At 45.2% G+C, this 9503-nt stretch overlaps 1 long non-coding RNA gene across 1 annotated transcript in view; it reads left to right on the top strand.

Annotated features, from left to right (window-relative positions):
- Nucleotides 1-8427, top strand: part of LOC117088638 — a 28020-nt gene extending 19593 nt beyond the window's left edge. Inside the window, exon 3 of the long non-coding RNA XR_004439254.1 lies at nt 8324-8427. This is a non-coding gene — a long non-coding RNA (uncharacterized LOC117088638). The remainder of the gene's footprint in view (nt 1-8323) is intronic.
- The last annotated feature ends 1076 nt before the right edge of the window (nt 8428-9503 follow it).

Raw genomic sequence — 9503 nt, forward strand, 5'->3', positions numbered from 1 at the left:
AGTGATGGGCCCGAGGGGGACTGGCATGCAGTCATTCATTCAACAATCATGCTCCTGCTCTGTACAGTGTGGGGGATACAGTGCTGAGCACAGACAGACCTAGTCTCTGTCCTTTGCAGATTTCAGTGAAGGATAGGAGGTAGACATTGATGCAACAAGCACACAAGTAAATGTAAGACCATGCAGTGATAAAAACCATGGAGGAAGGGCCCATGCAGGGGCAGAAAACAGAGGAAGGGGCTGGTGGAGCACTCCTCTAGCTCAAGGCTGAGTGGTATAAACTGTAGCTACTGCATGATCTGAACATGTCTTAAGGAGGGTATCCCCAAAGCGGGCTCATTGGGAGGTACTGTGGAGTGCTGGTTTATTGTAGTTGCCATGTGTTTATGAGTAGTGGAATCCTAGAATTAGAAGGAACTTTGGTCACCTTCTTATTCAATATTCATCTTTCTCAATCCAGGAAACATCTCTACAGCATTCCTAACTGGGGGTTGATCCATTCTTTTCCAGACACAGAGAACAGAGTCAAATTCTGCTGTTTCCATAGGCACTATTTTAGTACGACTTCTTTTTTTTTTCTTTTTTATTATACTTTTAAGTTCTAGGGTACATGTGCACAACGTGCAGGTTTGTTACATATGTATACATGTGCCATGTTGGTGTGCTGCACCCATTAACTCATCATTTACATTAGGTATATCTCCTAATGCTATCCCTTCCCCTCCCCCCACCTCACAACAGGCCCTGGTGTGTGATGTTCCCCTTCCTGTGTCCAGGTGTTCTCATTGTTCAATTCCCACCTATGAGTGAGAACATGCGGTGTTTGGTTTTCTGTCCTTGCGATAGTTTGCTCAGAATGATGGTTTCTAGCTGCATCCATGTCACTACAAAGGACATGAACTCATCCTTTTTTATGGCTGCGTAGTATTCCATGGTGTATATGTGCCACATTTTCTTAATCCAGTCTGTCATTGATGGACATTTGGGTTGGTTCCAAGTCTTTGCTATTGTGAATAGTGCCAAATAAACGTATGTGTGCATGTGTCTTTATAGCAGCATGATTTATAATCCTTTGGGTATATACCCAGTAATAGGATGGCTGGGTCACATGGTATTTCTAGTTCTAGATCCTTGAGGAATCGCCACTCTGTCTTCCACAATGGTTGAACTAGTTTACAGTCCCACCAACAGTGTAAAAGTGTTCCTATTTCTCCACATCCTCTCCAGCACCTGTTGTTTCCTGACTTTAATGATCGCCATTCTAACTGGTGTGAGATGGTATCTCATTGTGATTTTGATTTGCATTTCTCTGATGGCCAGTGAGGATGAGCATTTTTTCTCTTGGGGCACAAGGCGTGAAGTTGGGGACAATATATTTGTCTGCACCAAGGCAGCCTGAGAACAGAGAAGTGAATACTCCTGGGGGTATTCTATATTATTCACTTAATATTCTAAGTGAATACTCTAGGGGTGCCTGAGACATGGAGCTATGAAAGTACACATTCACAAAAGGAGCAGTTTTAAAACTAGATTATTTCTACTATTCAGGAACACCAAGGAAAGGCCACACAAGGGGGACAAAGTGCATCTGAGATCTGGGAAATTTCCCTGTTGGCCACATACTGATAATGATGTATTAAAATCAATTCTATACTGTGGGGTACTTATTTTGACATTAATAGATACTGTGGTGGTTTGACATAGTTGATGTCCAGAGGAAAAGCCCCGCACTCACCTACACCAAAGTGAAGTCTGAGTCAGCTGCCTCCCCTCCCCCGTCCCTTCCAAAGCCAATGGTTGAAAGTCACAGAAGTACCTCTGCTGCCACCTAGTGACGACAATGTGAATACAACTACACAGCCTCCTGGGAAAGAAGTTTTGAAGCATGTTTACCTCTTCCAAAGGAAACCTGTAATTCCCTCCGAGTGCTCTATTTTGACTACAATTTTAAAATATATATATATTTAAAACTCTATAAATTCTTATGCTCTCCCTTTTTAAGAATCTAACCTGTAATGGATGTAGCCTCACTTTCAAGAACCTAAAAGCTATGCCCCCAAATCAGGGAGTAGAACAGACAAGCTTAACAGCAGTGCCTAAAAATGCTACTAAATTTATCTTTAAAATGCCTGTGTTTCCTTAGCACTTGAATTCCGTTATGGCCCTGGGTGTAGTCACCAGGATGTTAGGGGCTGTGAAAATTCAGCCCTTGGTTGGTGATCAGTAGGTTTTCCCTTTAAGTGGTTTCTGAAAGGATTAAAAAAAAAAAAAAGCTTGAAATTCTGATGTCTGGATGATGTTTCCAGTTTTGTGGAAGAATAAAAGAAAAGGGACATGAAATTCTGGCTCCCTGGGGGCAGTGACTGTGTCTTATTAATCTCTGTGCCCATTGTACCAACACCAGTCAGTCACAGCGTGTACTCAACCAGTGCTGATGAACGCAGAGGAGCAAGGGGCTGGCACGCTCTTGACCCCTTATAAGGACTGCGTCGATGGCCAGGGTTCAATGGGAACTTTCAGGTACAGTCTCGCTCTGCCACTCTTTCCAATTAAATGCAGCACAATTGGAAGCCTCACGTTCTCATAGACAGGTTGAGGTGGGCATTGGGGGCAGAAAGGCTCACATAAGGCCTGAGCATGGGGTTTTCTGCCCAACACGGTTGTGCCATTGCAGCCCACCTTCTTCTCCCCTTTCCTTCCACACCACGGCATGGCAGGTGCAGAAACCATGCTGGGATTGAGGCCCTAAAGGCTGACTACAGGTCTTGGGGGCAAAACATCTGGGCAACACAGCTGAAGATGAGCCAAGTATGTTAGAGTTCTCTAGAGAAAGAGAACCAACAGGATAGAGAGACACAGAGAGAGAGAGAGACAGAGAGAGACAGAGAGAGATTTAAGTAACTGACTCATAAAATCATGGAGGCTTGGCAAGTCCAAACTGTGCAACGTGGTCTGGCACATCGGAGACTCAAGGAAGAGTTGCAGGTGGAGTTCAAAGGCTGGCTGCTGGCAGAATTCCTTTCTGCTCAGGCGAAGTCGGTCTCTGTTCTATTGAGACCTTCAACTGTTGGGATGAGGCCCACCCATATTATGAAGGGTCATTTGCTTTACTCAACATCTACTCATCTAAATGTTAATCTCATTGAAAAAAACTCACAGAAACATCCAGAACACCGTTTGACCAAATGTTTGGACAGTGCAGCCTAACCAAGTTATCACGCAAAATTAACCGTCACAACAAGACACCGGGGAAGCGTTAGACGATGTTAGCAGCTGTCATTGAAATGAGAGCCCTCAGGTGGACGACAGCCATCCATCGGGCAAGAGTGCGGGGCAGCTGGAAGGGCCCTCCCCTCCCGTTTGCTTTCTGCTCTTTACAGCTGATGGATAGAGGAATTTTCTCAGCACATTTCCAGGAGGAGTTTGGCACCACCATTTCTCGAAAACAGATGTCTGCAGGGATGTGTGTGTGCCTGTGAGTATGGAGTCCAGAGCCTGGGACTGAGAACAGCAAGGGGAACAGGTGGCCACGGGGGAGTTTCCAGATTGCCGATTTAAGATGCGTTCCCTGGGCTGCGCTGGTGTTGGTCGTGAGAGTGATCGGGGTTTGTGCAATGTCTGAGCTTTCTATCAACGTATGGTTTAATCAATTTGATGTTTACTCCAGCTATTTGCAACCTCTCCTCAGTTACTTGGTGTTCAGCAGTGTAATGTATCTTCATGTGTGAATATAAACATACTTATTTAGTGGAAACAAACTGAAAGGAATTGTGGAGGAAGAATTTTTGGGATAAGTTTATGTTTTCATAATGTAAAAATTAAAGACATTTGAAGAGTTGAGTATGTCAGTTTTGGGAATGCAAGAGAATGACTTCAGGACTGCCATAATATTTAAAATTATCTCTACTCTTTCTTTCCACTTAAGTCTCATAGCAAAAGAGAAATTTCCTTCAGTCTCTTACTATCTGTAGCAGAACATCATGATACTGTATTCCTGTGTTCACTTCTCTGTGCTGGATTGTGAGTCCTTACAGAGAAATTGTTATGTGCTAGATTCCCAACACCTGCACATTATAGGTGGCCACTAAATGCTTCATGAATAAATGAATGAGAGAATAATATTGTTTATTATTTTTTGCTGTTATTTATAACTGGGAGTGGGTAGGATTTGGATTATTAAGACCTTGGGAAGCCTCATAAGAACCTCAGACTCAACGTGTCCAAAAAAGAGCCCATCTTGTACCACTCCCCTCCAACACACCCTTAGCCATCAAGCCAAAAATTCCCTTATCCTTTGGCTGCCCTCCCCCACCCATTTTCCACTTTCAGCCATCAAGTCCTAGGTTTCTCCCCTTTAGTAGTTCTTGGTCTTTTCCTGCCCCCACCTCCTTCCTGAACGCCTCACTCACCACCTAGATCCTAAAGCGGCTTCCAGTAGCTCAGCCTCCTCCCATCCAGTTCCATCTCTGCCAGAGATCTTTTAAAAATGCAAATCTCATTATGTCTCTTACCTGCCTCAAACCTCCCAGTGGTTCTCCCGTCTGTCAGGAGAGGGTACAGACTGTGGCCTGGCTCAGGAAGTTCTTTGAGGTCAACCCCTGCCTACTCATCTTGCTAACTCTTGTGACTCTCTGACACTGGGCTTTTGCTCCAATCATATAAGCAACTGTATTTCTGTAAAATTGCAGTGTTCTTCTCTACCTCCTCACTTGACTAATGTTCACTTTACTGATCATTTCTTGTTTTACTATCAGCGTCTCTTTCTCCTTATTCTTCAGGGAACATTTCTCTCCACCATCCTGTGCAACACTGTGGGAGTGTCAGTAACACCCTCTGTCCTCTCCTGGCCAAAGGAAAGGGGTGTCATTCAGCCCAGGCCCCTGGATCCTCGTCTCAGGATTTGGAAATGTGACTAAAGTGACATAAGGAAAGAAACGAAGTGTGAGGAGCTCATTCAGCCAGCTCTGCAGCTCCAGCTGGGTTACCTGTGAGTCTTGCTGGCCAGATCCCTTGATTTGCTGTGACTCCTGCCTTTGCCGAGTCTGTCTTCATAGATTCATTCTAATGTGGTTCCATTTTGCCTGAGTTGGCCAGAGCCAGATTCTGTGCTGTAATCAAAAAACCCAAATCAACACACCTCTCACTCTCCACATTGCAGCTTCTGGAAGATTCCAGATGCCCCAGCCTGATTGAGAATTCTCTCTCCTCTGCTCTCAAAGTCCCTTTGGGTGCTTCTACCAAAGCACTGGCAGTGTGATTCTGATTTGATCGCTGGTGTCTGAGAGCTTTGAGCGTCTTGCTGGTGCCCAGCACCATTCCTGCCTCATAATTGGCATGTGATAAATGCTTATTGCATTCCCTCCTTCAAAATAAACACAGAAGACAATCCAGAGAGCACAGCTTCACAGAAATCACAGAAGGAAATTGATGTTTATAGAGACGGAATACACATTTTTAAAACAATGTTAATGAAAATCTTGAAAATTAGACATTCTCTTCTTTAAACAACATAAACCGAACAAGCTCAGCCTGTTTTGGTGCCTCTGTGAGGACCCTCGGTTGTTCTGGGCTGGTGAGCGATGCTGCCCAGGACTTCCTCACATCCTCATCTTCTGTGCCCAGTGGCCCGCAAGCCACGTTACACTTGGTGGGTGAAAAGGTTTGGATTCGTATCCCCGCCCAAATCTCATGTCAAACTGTAATTCCTAATGTTGGAAGAGGGGCCTGGTGGGAGATGACTGGATCATGAGGGCAGAGTTCCTCCTTGCTATTCTCTTGGTAGTGAGTTCTCACAAGATCTGATTGTTTAAAAGTGTGTAGCACCTCCCGCTTCGCTCTCTTCCTCCGCTCCCACCATGTAGGACCTGGCCTCCTTTCCCTCCGCCTTCTGCCATGATTGAAAGTTTTCAGAGGCCTCCCCAGCCATGCTTCCTGCACGGCCTGTGGAACCATGAGTCAATTAAACCTCTTTTCTTCATAAATCACCCTGGCTCAGGTATGTCTTTATAGCAATGTGAGAACGGACTCATACAGTGGGTCTGTAGCCTCTTTCCATGGTATTATCTCATATTTTTCAATGTTTCTTTGATGCATGTTTTAAGAAATGTGAATTGAAAGCATGTCATGGGACAGGAACTGGATTACGTCTTAGAAATGCCAAGATGCACAGCCACAGTTGCTTTCCCCAGGGTGGTACAGGTGAGGAGGGGGATCAAAAATATAGGCTAGAGATAGGTGCCTGTGCTGGGTGCTCAGGGCATTTAGGTAGGGTACCTGATCCACTGGGGCTAGAGAAAGTTTTCTGGAGGTGTTACCTGAGATGAGCCTTGGGGAAAATGGGCATCATCCAGGTGAAGAAGGATTTTCTGAGCCTTCTGGACATCTGTGTTACAAGACACCCAGCTTCTCTGCTTCTCCTGGGAACACGGATCGTGCTTCTACTCCATGGCGCTCCTGGGAGCTGCTGCATTCATGGCGTGCTCTCCCCTGCCCCCACAGCTAACTGGTGTTATGGGTGGGCTAAGTGGCAAAAGTGAGCATTCAGGTGGGCACACTGCCACACTGAGCCTGGAGAATCTTCCCCCAGAATGCTTTGCATTATTAGTGAGACAGACAGTTTCTTTCTGGCAGTAAGAGCAATAGAATGTGAGATTCACGAGTTAGCCTTCGTGTTTCTCGCCTTTGGAGAAAGCTGTCCTGCAGAGAGGGAGAGTACAGGCTTCTGAAGAGAGACACAGATAGAGATGAGGAGTCCTGGGGGGATCTAGACCCTGACTCTAGTTATCCCTGAGACCCAAACACATCCCCGTTCTTCTCACAACTTGCTGGTCCACCCTTCTCTGGATCTCACAGTGCATTCAAATACCTTCCAATAATTTTTTTTTTCTCTTTTGACAGAAAGTCTCATCCTGTTGCCCACGCTGCAGTGGCAGAATCTTGGCTCATTGAAACCTCCACCTGCTGGGTTCAAGTGATTCTTGTGCCTCAGCCTCCCGAGTAGTTGGGATTACAGGCATGCGCTACCACGCCTGGCTAATTTTTGTAATTTTAGTAGAGACGAGGTTTCGTCATGTTGGCCAGGAATGTCTCAAACTCCTGGCCGCAGTCTCCCAAAGTGCTGGGATTACAGGTGTGAGCCACCACACCCGGCAAACTCATGATTATGTAATAAAGAATTTATAGTAAATAATTAAATTCCTAAGAAATAGCTTAAGCTATTCTTTGTGGGGTTTCTGTCATCCATAACAACAACAACAAAAAATTTAGATAAATGTAGTGTCCTCATCTCTGCGGCGTCACTTGCCACGAGTCAGTAAGTGCTGGAGGACAAGCTCCCCTGCTTAGAAAACTAGGCTGCATTACAGAGGAATTGGTTTAAGGAACAATGCTTGAGGTTTCTAAGCAGATGGATTTAGAAATCTGAACGATGAGAGCATATTGAGAATATTAAGAACGTTGGAGGCAGTAATCATACAGTCTAGATCATGTAGAGACCATCAGAGGATGGGCTATTAGATGCTAGGTCAGATGCCTGTGCCTTTCCTTCAGTTCACGCACCGACCACCCAGTAGGAACCTCCTTCTCTGCCCTTCTATCTTCTTGAGCCCTGTCACCTCTGTTCTCAGCCTGCCCTTGGCCTTGGATTAGTACATCGACCTCCTTCAGATCAGAGCTGTCTGCTATTAACGCAGTTCTTAGTGTCGACCTATCTCTCTGGTATAGCCGTTAATGACCTGCTTGCATTTTTCCTAGTACAGTCATCCCTTGGTATCCATTGGGGATTGGTTCCAGGACCACCTCATGTATACCAAAATCTGCGGATGCTCAAGTCTCTGATAAAAAATGGCATAGTATGTGCATGTAACCTATGTAATCCTCCCATGTATTTTAAATCCTTTCTAGCTTATTTCTAATACTGAATACAGTCCCTCCACATTACTTCATTCATGTGGATTCAGTGGAGTACTCGGCATGCAGCAAATTCAGGTTTTGCTTTTTGGTACTTTGTGAAAACATTGTTTTCTGCATATTTTCTAACTGTGGTTGGTTGAATCTATGGATGTGGAACCTACAGATACAGAGGGCCAACTGCATGTGACGACTCTCTGAAGTGTGTTTTACCTTTTTGTGTCCAAGTTGAAAACTCGAAGGGCCCCCTGAGCCACAAGAGGGCTCAATCAAGTGAAGGAGTTACTGAAAGACCAGCTGGATGGCACTCATTGGCTGGAAGGCCTGTAATGATTTAAAGGAATTCTTGACTTTTAGGATTTAAAAAAGTTCTTCTTCACTTTTAGGATTTAAAGGAATTCTTCTTGACTTTTAGGAATAGCAGAGGCCCACCAGGTCCTGGGCAGAAGGAGTGATAATAAAACTTCTGAAAAGTGAAATGGAAAAATAGCTGAAAGGAGAAACATTTCAGGTTCTCAACTGTGGGTAAGTATAAGGCAAGGGATGGCGGTGTCTAGGTGGCTGCTGGGGACAAATCCTAGTGGGATTGTCATCCAAGTCCTTAATTATCCCAAGACAGGCGTGGTCTGGGAAAAATGAGACTTAGATTAGTCAATGTTTTGATATTTTTTCCCCATGCATCCCAGAAAGGGCACCTACTCTCAAAGCTAGAGCTCAGCCCCGAGTCCTAGTTAGTGCAAAGTTCAACAAAGGCAGCGGTCCCAGTCCTGATGGTGGAAATGATGCCCGGTCTAATTTCAATACCAATATCGATGCTAGTTGTCCTTGAACTTTGCCCTCCCACTCCAAGCCTCTCAGGGAAACTACAAGGGTCAGGGAAACAGCAGGTCTTCAAGACACTCATCTCAAAGTGCCAGGTCGACAGGTTTTCAGTGGTGACATTTACCCAGATGGAAGCATGTGACCGTGGACACCCCTGTTCCTTTTCAGTCTCTTGTAGGAAAACATTAAAAGATTTCTCACGTGCTTGGGAAGGTTTTCTGGAAAAGCACCTTAATGGATAAAATGAGGAATAACAGAGATACTGACCCAGCCACTTGCCCTCTATTTTCCTCAACACTTTTAAGTTGTGGGCAGTCTTATCTGATTCCAGTACACGGCGAAGTTCATTCTTTTCCTGCTGTAAGAAATTTGGAGGAGAGAGCAGAGACAAGCTATTTTTGATGACATGCCTTTTAAATATAGAGTCAAGTCTCCCTTTTCTGAGGTGGGAGGAGCCCAGGCTGGACTATTCTCAGGCTAGAGTGCAAATGCAGGCTTTGTGCTCATTCACCCCTTGGTTGTCAGCAGCCTTGACCTCCAACGCAGAAGCCAGGGGCCTGCTACAGGAAAGCAGGGAGGTCTCCTCTTGGGCGATGGCCCTCAGCAGCCCTGAGCAGTGGCAAGGCTGGAAGATGGCAGCTGGAGGGAAACAGAGGCAGCTGAAACAGCCTGGGTGTCTCTCAAATGGAATAAATCCTAGAATTAACGAAATGTTGGTGCTAGAATAGGTTATAAAAAGCTGAAGAATGCTGAAATGCTGAATAATAAGTGAT

Source organism: Trachypithecus francoisi, unplaced genomic scaffold, assembly GCF_009764315.1.
Source record: "Trachypithecus francoisi isolate TF-2019V2 unplaced genomic scaffold, Tfra_2.0 Lachesis_group10, whole genome shotgun sequence".
In the NCBI taxonomy this organism is placed as follows: Eukaryota; Metazoa; Chordata; class Mammalia; order Primates; family Cercopithecidae; genus Trachypithecus; species Trachypithecus francoisi.